Source organism: Mandrillus leucophaeus, unplaced genomic scaffold (assembly GCF_000951045.1).
Source record: "Mandrillus leucophaeus isolate KB7577 unplaced genomic scaffold, Mleu.le_1.0 Scaffold431, whole genome shotgun sequence".
In the NCBI taxonomy this organism is placed as follows: Eukaryota; Metazoa; Chordata; class Mammalia; order Primates; family Cercopithecidae; genus Mandrillus; species Mandrillus leucophaeus.
In genome coordinates, this window is record NW_012104599.1 from 2,278,280 (window position 1) to 2,291,270 (window position 12,991).

Sequence of the window (12,991 nt, forward strand, 5' to 3'; positions counted from 1 at the left end):
AATGTAAGAATGAAGAGGATTTCATCTTTATGGCTGGAACAGTTGTTAGTTGATGTATTATTTGTATAGTTGAAGAGAACCAAGCACATACAATCTTGTGAGAGGTATAGTTGATCAAAAGCAGACCTGCTCCCAGAAGTCATGACTCCAGGCTGTTGACTTTCACACCCAAGTAGAAAGGGTGGCATGAGAAGAAGACAGGGGCCTTATAGGTGGAGAGAAGCTGGCAGGTAGAGGATGTTTGCCCAGTTCACATTTGGCTCAAGTAGTGGGGAGAAAAGTATGTTTTTCAAAGTGCTCTGTGGCCTTTTCCATCATGACAAAGTAGTAGAGGCTTAGGGTTTTGTCCATAAGAGTAATTTAAAATTACTTCACATTTCTGCAACTCTATAATATGAATACATTTAAAAGTAGATACAGAGATAAAATTGCGCATGACCCTTCATCAAGGATTCTTTTTATTATAATTTATAATTTTATCCACATGGCCAATAATAGAATATAGGATTCCAATATAATTCATGAAAAGAGTGGTAAGGAAGAACTAATAGAGTAGCACATTTTAATGTATAAAATTAATCAAATTCTCTAAATTGCTTGGTGCTCTGTATTCAGTTTTAGTGGTGATATTTAGTATCATTTCTTTCTTGGCTAGAATGAGAACAAATTCTCACTGTTCTCACAAAGACATTCTGAAGTTTCTTGAAAACTGTAGAATCTGACATTGTGCTTGTGAAAGAGAGAGAAATCTCTAATTCAGGACCAGGTTACATAGTGTGAAAGAGAGATTATGGCAAAAGAATTGGTGTCACCAGGCACCTCTGTGCATGTATAATTTTGATTAAAATAACAGATGGATCATATAAGCACAGAGATGGAAATTCTAAGAAAGAATTTAAAAAATACTAGAGCTCAAAAACACTGTAACTGAAATGAAGAATGCCTTCCATAGGCTCATCAGAGACTGCATATGGCTGAAGAAAGAATCTTAGAACTTGAAGATATGTCAGTAGAAACTTCCAAGACTGAAAACCAAAAAGAAAAAACCTTGAAAAGAACCCAGAATAGAATATCTAATAACTGTGGGATAACTACAAAATGTGTAACATATCAGGATAAGAGAGAAAATAACAGAAGAAACATTTGAAGCAATAATGACTGAGAATTTTCCCAAACACTTGTCAGACACCAAACTGCAGACCCAGGAAGCTCAGAGAACAGAAAGCAGGAAAAAAAGCCAAAAACAAAAAAAAAAACAAAAGACACTTAATCTATGTCATTTTCCAGCTTCAGAAATCAAAAGATAAAGAAAAAATCCTGAAAGAAGACAGAGGAAAGAAACACCTTACCTATAGAGGAGGAAAGTTAAAAATTACAGCTGACTTCTCCATGGAAACCAAGTAAATAAGAAGACAGTGGAATCAAATACTAAACATGGTGAGAGGAAGAAAAACCTACCAACTTAAAATTCTATGCCCTGTAAAATTATCCTTCAAAAATGAAGGAGAAATAAAGGCTTTCTCATACAAACAAAAAAATAAGGGAAATTGTTGCTGGTAGGCCTGCCTTGAAAGAAACATTAAAAGAAGTTCTTTAGCAAGAAAGAGAATAATCGAGGTCAGAAACGTGGATCTACACAAAGAAAGGAAATGCACCAGAGAATGAGTAAATTAAGGCAAAATAAAATCTTTTATTTTTCTTAGACTAAATTGATCTAACGGATAATCGTTTATTCAAAATAATAATAGCAATAATGTTTTTGATTATATGTGCTTATGTATATAACTTTGGTAAAAATAAATAATAGGCCAGGCACAGTGGCTCACACCTGTAATCCCAGCACCTTGGGAAGCCAAAGCAGGAGGGTCACCTGAGCCCAGGAGTTTGAGACTAGCTTGCGAAACACAGCAAAATGTCATCTCTAATAAAAAAATAAAAAATAAATTAGCCTGGCATGGTGATGTGCCCCTGTAGTCTCAGCTACTCTGGAGGCTGAGGCAGGAGGATAGCTTGAACCCAGGAGATCAAGGCTGCAGTGAGCTGTGACTGCACTCCAGCCTGGGTGACAGAATGAGACCCTATCTCAATTAAAAAAAAATAAATGATGCCTTTCTGTTTTTCAAAAAATGAGTTATAGCCAGACGCCAAAATGTATTTTCTCAATTTCTTGCAATATATACCCTAATGAAGAGAAAATATGAAAACTTGCATCAATGTTAAAATTAAGAATGATACTCAAGATATTGCCAGAATCTGAAATAAATGTTCACTCTTTACAATTACTGTGGAGTTTGCAGTAGATTGTTCTTGGGACAGGTGCTGGTCTTCAGATTCTCTCTTTTCTGGGCCCTTACCCCTTTCATACAGGCAATCTGGTTGCCATAGTTCGAGGTTGTATTATGTGACTCTGTTTCCCTGGCCATGATTAATATTGATCCAGGGTGGCCATTTGTCTCTTATCATTATTCATGGCCTTTTTAGCCCCACAGATATTTTTACTTTAATAGTATACAATTGTATAATAGACAAATATTTCCATATTTTTCTTAGTTGCCATATCAGAAAACCCTCCCCCAGAAAGGATATATGGTTTTATATACATATTCATCTATAGTTCTTCCAGTATTTGTAAATGTGTTATTTATTATTTAATCCTTAACCCATCTCTATAATGTTGGTTTATTGGCTTGAGACAGCATTTGCTGAATCAGATGAAGAACATAAGCTTTTTTTTTTTTTCTTTTTTTTTGTGGAAAGTGTTTATCAGGAAACACTAAAAAAAAAAAAATTATAAAACAAACCTTCACTGAACCCTCAGTTGGGTAAATAAAAAAGTAATTACACCTATAAAAGCAACTTTGGGGATATTTGAATATGAAGTAGTTATCCCACTTTTGTAGATTATTGTTTATGTTTCTTAGGTGTGGTAATAGTACTGTGGTTTTGATGGATAAGCCCTTGTTCTTAGGACATGCATGCTAAAATACTTGGAGGTAAAGTGTCACTATGTCTGAAACTTAATTCCAAATGATTCAGCAAACAGAAAATGCAGATATCCAACTCACAGCAGATATCCAAAGTATATAAAGCAAAAACAGTCAAATTGAGAAAAGATACAGAAAACTGAATAACTGTAGTCAGAGATTTTAATGCGCCAATTTCAATAATGGGTAGCACAACCAGATAGAAGATTAACAAGGGAATAGAAGACTTGAGTAATACTATTTGTGTAGTGTTGTATAGTTTGTGAAAACTGGACCTAACAGACACCTGTAGAACGCTTTACTCAACAACACAATACACATCCTTCTCAAGCACACCTGGATCATTCTCTAGCACAAAACATACACTAGGCCATAAAACAAGCCAAAATACATTTAAAAGGCTTAACATCCTTTGAAGTATAGTCTCTGGCCACAATATAATAAAATTAGAAATCGATAACAGAAGGAAATTTGGAAAATTCACAGATATGTGGAAATTAAACAACATACTCCTAAATCATGAGTGAGTCAAATGAATCTCAAGGAAAACTAGAAAATACTTTGAGATGAATGAACACAAAAATGCAACATACCAAAATTTATGGAATGCAGCGAAGCAATCAAACTCTTCCAAAAAGTAGAAGAGAAAGAAGTGCTTCTTAATTATTCTGTGAAGCCAGCATTACCTTCATATCAAAACCAGAGAAAAACTTAAAAAAAAAAAACTACAGACCAATATTCCTTATGTATACACATGTAAATGTTTTCAACAAAATGACAACAAACTGAATCTAGCAACATATAAAAAGGATTATACTTTATGACCAAGTGATATTTACCTGAGCCATGCAAGGTTGGTTCAACATATGAACATCAATAGATACAATATATCACATTGATACAGTAAGTACCAAAAAACATATGATCCTCTTAACAGATGTCAAAAAAGCATTGGACCAAATTCAGCACCCTCTCATGATTAAAAATACTCCATAGACTAAGAAAAGATGGGGACATCTATAATTTAGTAAAGGGCATCTACAAAAAACTCATAGCTAACAACATATTTACTGGTGAAACATTGAAATAGTTATCCTTAAGATCAGGAACAAGACGAGGATGTCTGCTCTTGCCACTTTTATTCAATATTGTACTGGAGGTTCTATTAAGGAAATTAAGCAACAAAAAGGAGAAAAAGGGATCCAGATTAGAAAGAAAGAAGTGAAAATATCTCTATTCACAGTGACATAATCTTATATACAGAAAATCCTAAGGTATCCTCTCCCACCCCTGCCACACACAGAAGCAAACTATTAAACTAGTAAATGAATTCAGCAAGGATGTAGATATAAGATCAATATATAAAAAAGGTTTATTTCTATACCCTAGCAATATCTAAAAATAAAAATAAGAAAATAATCACTTGTAGTAACACCAAGTAGAAAACCTAACTAGGACGAAATTTAACAAAGGTAGTATAAATTTTGGACAATGAAAAATGACAAAACATCATTGAAAGAAATTAAAGATCTAAATAAGTGAAGACATCTTGTGCGCATGGATTGGAAGGCTTAGTATTGTTAAGATGTCAACATTCCACAGATATACAGTTTCAAAATAGTCTCTATAAAAATTCCAGCAGCCTTTTTTGCAGAAATTGGCAAGCTGATCTTAAAATTCATATGGAAATTCAAGAGACCCAGAATAGCTAAAACAATCTTGAAGAGGGGGAATAAATTTGGAAGACTCATACACACTAGTTTCAAAACTTACTACAGGGCAACAGTAATCAAGATAGTATGTTGCTAGTATAAGGATAGACATATAGACCAGAAGTGATAATCTAGAAATAGACTCTTACACATTTGATCAATTGACTTTTCACAAGAGTGTCCAAATAATTCAATAGGGAAAGAATAGCATTTTCAATAAATGGTGCTGGGACAACTGGATATTCACCTGCAAAAGTGCAAAGTTGGACTCTTCACAGCGTATACAAAAATTAACTAAAAAAACATTGACTTATGCAAAGAATTCATGACTAGTACATCAGAAATGCAAGCAACAAAACCAAAAATAGACAAATGTGACTTAATTGAACTAAAAAGCTTCTGCATAGCAAAAGAAATAATCGGCTGGGGCAGTGGCTCACACCTATAATCCCCGCACTTTGGGAGGCCGAGGTGGGCGGATCACTTGAGGTCAGGAGTTCGAGACCAGCCTGGACAACGTGGCAGAATCCCATCTCTACTACTAAAAATGCAAAAATTAGCTTCGCATGGTGGCGGGAGCCTGTAATTCCAGCTTGGGAGGCTGAGACATGAGAATCACTTGAGCCTGGGAGGTGGAGGTCTCAGTGAGCTAAGATCACACCATTGCACTCCAGCCTGGGTGACAAAGACTCTGTCTGAGAAAAAAAAAAAAAAAAAAAATCAACAGAATGAACAGACAAGCTGCAGAATGTGAAAAAATATTTGCAAACCACACATCTGACAAGGGACTAAAATCCAGAATCTACTAGGAACTGAAACAACTCAATAACAACAACAACAAAACCTTCCACAAATAACCTCATTACAAAGTGGACCAAGGGGGCAAGTATAACCATGGCAACCCTGAGCTGGTTGTGAGAAGCTCCAGGCCCCATGCTGGTGTGTGAAATATCAAATTTCAAGCACAAGTCACAGATCCAGGATCTGCTTGAGATACACTATCACAATTACAGGAAGAAAAAATGCTGGCAACAGTGTCCCCACATGCTGCTGAGCTTGTAGGACTTAACAGGACTGTTCACCAGGCCACCGAGAGGCCCAAACCCTATCCCTGTCCTGAGGGAGAGGTCCTGCAGCGGACCCTGGGCCTGCACTGGGACGATCATGTCTCCTCAGACCCCACTTCCCAGCAGCAGTGTGCGACCTCTGCTGACTCTGAACCAGGTCCTGCATTTAAATGACAATTTGAACTTGGATCCCTATTACACTTCAGAGACAGGAAGTATCACAGTTGCATATACTCATGATTCCTTTCCTTCTCCAAACCCAATTTCATGAAAATAGAATGTGAAATTTAAAAAAAAAGTGGGCAAAGGGCATGAACAGACATTTTTCAAAAGAAGACATACAAATAACCAACAAGCACATGAAAAAAAAAATGCTCATCACTAATCATCAGAGAAATGCAAATTGAAATCACAATGAAATATCTCACACCAGTCAGAATGGCTATGATTAAAAAGTAAAAAAATAACAGATGTTGGCAAGGATGCAGAGGAAAGGGAAGCCTTAGGCACTGTTGGTGGGAATGTAAATGAGTTCAGCCTCTATGGAAAATAGTATGGATATTTCTCAAAGAATTAAAATTAGAACTACCATTTGATCCAGCAAGCACACTACTGGGTATCTACCCAAAGGAAAAGAAATCATTTTATCAAAAAGACACCTTTCATTTGTATGTTTGTCACAGCACTATTCACAAGAGCAAAGACACAGAATCCACCTAAGTGTCCATCAATGGATGATTGAATGAAGAAATGCTTCCACATAGTATACTAGATGTGGTATACTATTCAGTGGTATACTAAATAGTGGAATACTATTCAGCCTTAAAAACAATGAACTCGACTGGGTGCGGTAGCTCACGCCTGTAATCCCAGCACTTTGGGAGGCCGAGGTGGGCAGATCATGAGGTCAGGAGATCGAGACCATCCTGGCTAACATGGTGAAACCCCGTCTCTACTAAAAATACAAAAAAATTAGCCAGGCTTGGTGGCGGGTGCCTGTAGTCCCAGCTACTTGGGAGACTGAGGCAGGAGAATGGTGTGAACCTGGGTGGTGGAGCTTGCAGTGAGCCAAGATCACACCACTGCCTCCAGCCTGGGCGACAGAGTGAGACTGTCTCAAAAAAAAAAAAAAAAAGAACTCATGACTTTTGCAGCAACATGCACAGAACCAGAAGTCTATCTTAGGTGGAGTAACTCAGAAACAGAAAGTCAAGTACTGCACGTTTTCACTTATAAGTGGGAGCTAAAAAATGTGTATATATGGACATAGAGTGTGGAATAATAGATACTGGAGACTCAGAAGGGTGAGGAGGAAGGGAGGTTAAGAGATGAGAAATGACTTAATGGATATAATGTACATCATTCCGGCAATGGTTACAGTAAAAGCCCAGACTTTGCCACCATGCAGTATGTCCATATAACACAACTGCACTTGTACCTCCTACGTTTAGATTTTAAAAGTCAACTCAAAATGAAATGTAAACATAAATATAAAAATTAAAACTAGGTTGGGCGCGGTGGCTCACACCTGTAATCCCAGCACTTTGGAAGACCAAGGCAGGCGAATCATGAGGTCAGGAGTTCGACACCAGCCTGGCTAATGTGGTGAAATACTGTCTCTACTAAAAATACAAAAATTAGCGGCATTGTGGCACGTGCCTGTAGTCCCAGCTACTCGAGAGGCTGAGGCAGAAGAATTGCTTGAACCCAGGAGGCGGAGGTTGCAGTGAGCCGAGATTGCACCATTGCACTCCAGCAGCCTGGGCGACAGAGCAAGACTCTGTTAAGAAAAAAAAAAATTCAAAACTATAAAACTCTTGGGAGAGAGTGTTGTAGTAAATATTCCTGAACAGTGGTTAGGCAAAGTCTTCTAAGCTATAACACCAAATAAAAAAGTGGCCCAAAAAAGTAATAATAATAAATTAGATTTCCTTAAAAAGAAAATTTTTTCTGCTTCAGAAGACACTATCAAGAAAATGAAAAGACAACCCACAGTATAAGAGAAAGTATTTGCAAATCATATAACCAATAAGGGACTTGTATCCAGAATATAAAAAACCTCAAAACTAAATAATATAAGATAACCCAAGTAAAAATGGGCCAAGTCTTTGAATAAACATTTCTTCAAAGAAGATACATATATATAAATGATCAATAAGTACATAAAAAAGCTTGGCATCATTAGTCATTAAGGAAATGAAAATAAAAAATAAAAAACACATGATACTGCTTCACACCCACTGTGATGACTGTATAATAAAAAAGATGGCCAATAACAATTGTGGGAGAGAATGCAAAGAAATTGGAACCCTTATACATTGCTGGTTGAAATGGAAAAATGCAGCCACTTTGGAAAACTCTTTGACTATTCCTCAAAACATTACAAATAGAGTTACATGTGACCTAGCAATGTCAATGTTGGATATATATCCAAGAGAATTGAAAACATGTGTTCCCACAAAAACTTGCACATGAATGTTCATAGCAGCATTATTCATAATAGCCCAAAAGTGGAAACAACCAAAATTTCCATCTACTAGCGAATGAATAAACAAAAGGTGGTATATGCATACAGTGGATTTCCCCTTTCACTCAAAAGATATTTCAGGATATTATTAAACTTAAATTTTAAAATTAATTTCCTTTGCATTATGCTAAGAGACTAAGGCCTGTTGAATTTGTGATTTCTTAAAATTATTTTTTGACAAACTATTAAATTATAATAAATATTTCAGGCACATTATATTTATTAAAAGAGGGCAGGTGGTTTTGAAGTATACACAATTTTATAAGTACTTATTAAATAAAATATGTTACATCAACCATCCCCAACCTTTTTGGCACCACGGACAGGTTTCATAAAAGGCAATTTTTCCATGGATGGGGGTTAGGGGATGGTTTCAGGATGAAACTGTTCTACTTCAGATCATCAGGCATTAGATTCTCATAAGGAACTCACAGCCTAGATCCCTTGGATGCGCAGTTCACATGGTTTGCTCCTATGAGAATCTAATGCCGCTGCTGATCTAACAGGAGGCGGAGCTCAGGCAGTAATGCTCACTCACCACCCCTGCCACCTCCTGCTGTGTGGCCCAGTTCCTAACAGACCATGAACAGGTACTGGTCTGTGGCCTGGGGATTGGGGACCCCTGAATTATGTTACTCATTTATGTATTACTTATTTTGCCTTCCGAAGAGTAAACTGTGTTAAAACTTCCCACTACAATTAGGTTCTGTAATTTTCTTCTTGTCTTTCTGTTGTGTTTTGCTCTCTCTATATTTATCTAGTGTTTATGAATAAAATTACACAACTCAGACTACAGCACAGCTTTATCAATAAAGTGGAGATTTTTGCCCTACTTTTTGTTTTCTACCTTAAGTTACACTTTGTCAGATATTAATTCTTGCTTTCTTTTTATTTTAATTTCTTGGTATATCTTTGCTTATCTTTTTGCTTTCAATGTTTTTGCTTATTTTGGTTTGAGTATGTTTTACAACCTACATAGACTGTGTGTGTATATGGTTGTGAGTGCAAGGTGTGTAATTAACCAGCTTGAGAACCACTGTCTTTTAATAGCGAAGTTTAAGAAGTTCAACTCATTTTCATTATTATTATTGTTATGTATTTCACTGTAATATATTATATGTAATACGTATTTTTATATTTCATTGTGTCTGGGTATGGTGGTTCACGCCTGAAGCCCTAGCACTTTGGGAGGCTGAGGCAGGGAGGATTACCTGAGCCCAGGATTTCGAGATCAGCTTTGGCAGCATGAGATTTCCGTCTCTACAAAAAGTTTAAAAATTAAACAGGTGTTGTGGCTTACGCCTGTAGTCCTGACTACATGGGAGGCTGAAGCGGGAGGATAGCTTGATCCCAGGAGGTCAAGATTGCAGTGAGCTGTGTTCATGCCACTGCTCTCCAGCCTAGGCAACAGAGTAAGACCCTGTCTCAAAAAAAACTAATCAAATCAAATCAAACAAAACTTCACTGTTGTTTTTCTGTTTTGTAATTGCTAGACTATGTTTTGTTTTATTGATGTCTTCTTCAATAATGTTCAAAATTATCAGCTACATTCTCAGTTTTTCAATTGAATAAATCAGAAAAAATGGATATATATAATAGGAGAAACATAAAAACCTTATGCACATTGAATAATATCTTAAATTAAAGGACAAAAAGACTGAGAAAATATTTGCAACAAACATGATATATATTCACAATACAATCCACAATATAAAAGAAATCATGAACATCCATAAGAAAAAAATGGGTATAGCAGTCAAAACTGTATTTGGCTACAAGAACCATCAAAACAAACATAGTGGCTTAACAGATGAAAGGAAGGACTGTTTCACTTGGGTAACAAGAAGTCCCATGGGGATCAATCCAAAGCTGATACATTGACTCCAAATATCACCAGTGTCCCAGGCTCTGTAAATCTTTAGGTTCATGCATTCTTAGTATGTAGTTTTTATCTTTTTGGTTTCAAAATGACTGTTGCATCTCCTGGCAGCTCAAGTGGAAAGAAGATGGAAATTGGAGAGGAATGCACCAGAAGACTTATTTCTCGTATCAGTAAGGGGGTGGGGGTGGAACATTAAAATTTAGAGTTCACTGTGTCTATGGTGGAGTCAAGTAAGGGAGAAACATGTTGCAAATGGAGATTGATTTGGCCAAAGTACAGTGCCTTCTACATAGAGAACCGAAATAGAAAATTCACAAAATAAGAAATTAAAAAATAAAAAATAAAAAATCATACCAAAATAACAAACCACCAAATAGTAATCAAAGCAATTTATGAAAAACTCTTTGGCAGGATTAGACAAGTTCTTACCTCTTTGGCTTGTCCATTTTAAGTCCAGGACCCAATCCTCAGAAAATAATTGAAAACACAGACAAAATGTACCTTCTAGACTATTTATCACAGTGTTTTGTTGTTGTTTGTTTTAACTTTATTATGTAACCTATACATTTGTTTATACCAGGCAGCTTCTCTTAGGTTGCAAGGAACAGATACATCTTGAGGTTGCCTCAGTTTATGGTTTATGTTGTAAGAACATATGAAAGCAGGAACAGAATAAAATAGTGTCATCAGTCACAAGCCGAGGAATGGGACACACAGGTCTCCCTGAGCCCAGCTATTCTGAGAAGAAGCAGCTCTATCAGTCCATTATCTTGTTCTTTAAGAGTGGATATTTGTGGCTCTTGACACAGTGGTCTGCCATTATGACTCAGCGTCTCTTTGCTTCTGTTTCCTCTACTTCCACTTCTCTTTCCACAAAGTTTCTAGCTCAGAGTTGCTAGATCAATTACTAGACACTGGTCTCAGCTCACTGTCACTGAGCCTGCTGATATGTCTCTGATCCTTAGGCACTCTGATTCAGGGGCTTCGGGAAGCCAACATTATATTGAGATTGAAATTAAATGTGGACCACACAGAACTGCTCACAAAAGTGTTTATTCCTTAAGTTTTTGTTTTGTTTTGTTTTTAGACAGAGTCTCATTCTGTCGCCCAGGCGAGAGTTCAGTGGCATGATCATAGCTCATTGCAGCCTCAAACTCCTGAGCTCCAGCTATCCTCTCGCCTCAATCTCCTGAGTAGTTGGGAGTACAAGTGTGCAACACTATGCCTGGCTAATTTTGTAAAATTGTGTAGAGACGGGGTTTTGCTATGTTGCCCAGGCTAGTCTCAAGCTCCTGGCCTCAAGCAATCCTCCCACCTCACGCTCCCAAAGTGCTGGCTGGGATTATAAGCACCAGGCACCACAGCCTCCATACTCCTTAAGTATTATGCTCTTGAAATTAATATTTCAGGTTAAATCTACTAGAATGATGCATGAATTTTATAATTTTATTTTAATTCTTAAACAAGGTATGCTAACTATAGAGCACTTGGGAAATACAAAAAAATATACAAAACAGTAAAATCGCCCACAGTCTCACAGTTCGAAGGTAACCATTATTAATATTTTGGTGTTTTTTCTGGGGCCCTGTTATCTGTGATAATTTTTTTCTTTTTCTCTCTAATTTGAAGAAGAAAAAATCTTGTTATTTGTATCATCAAAAGTTAGAGAGTATATGTGATCAGAAATAAAAATGAACTAATTACACAACATATTTTGGGTGATGTATAGCATGTGAGACCGAATATGAACAAAGATGGGATACCAAATGCTGTTAATGTCTTTCTATTTAAAATAAAATTTCAGGCTGGGCGTGGTGGCTCATGCCTGTAATCTGAGCACGCTGGGAGGCCGAGGCAGGCAGATCACTTGAGGTCAGGAGTACGAGACCAGCCTGGCCAATGTGGTGAAACTCCATCTCTACTAATAAAGCACAAAAATTAGCTGGGTGTGGTGGCACGGGCCCGTAATCCCAGCTACTTGGGAGGTTGAGGCAGGAGAATCGCTTCAACCCAGGAGGCAGAGGTTGCAGTGAGCCCAGGTCGTGCCACTGCACCCCAGCCTGGGCAATAGCGAGAGTTGGTCTCATAAAATAAAATAAAATAAAATAAAATAAAATAAAAACCTCAGAAATTCAGTTCCATTCATTTGCAATTGTTTCTACATAAACTGATCTGAAACTTACCCTTAATTATGTGTGAAACAATTTGCCAGGTGAATTCATAGCATAAACAAAATGACTAGGGGCATGTTTGACTTATGTGAGGGCTTTTAAGGATTTTAAAACACTTTAACAGCACCCCTGTTTCTATATTCATTAATTATTAGTTTTCAGACAAGATCCAGCACATTCAGGGTGGTATGACCATAGACAGTAACTAGTTTCCAATGAGTCTCATCCATTCATTAAAGTTTGTCATCCCATAGAGCAATGAAAAGAGAAGAAAATAGGTTTACATTCTGAGACATGCTTCATCATCTAAAACCAAAACATGCAATCTAGTGTTTACTTTTCTTAATGGCCCAAATAGTGTCTATAGTTACTAAGTAAACTATTTTCTTAGTGAAAACAAACCAATGGGCCGGGCGCGGTGGCTCACGCCTGTAATCCCAGCACTTTGGGAGACCATCCTGGCTAACACGGTGAAACCCCATCTCTACTAAAAATACAAAAAAAAAAAAAAAAAAAAATTAGCCGGGCGTGGTAGGGGGCGCCTGTAGTTCCAGCTACTCGGGAGGCTGAGGCAGGAGAATGGCATGAAGCCAGGAGACTGAGGTTGCAGTGAGCTGAGTTTGCACCACTGCACTCCAACCTGGGCGA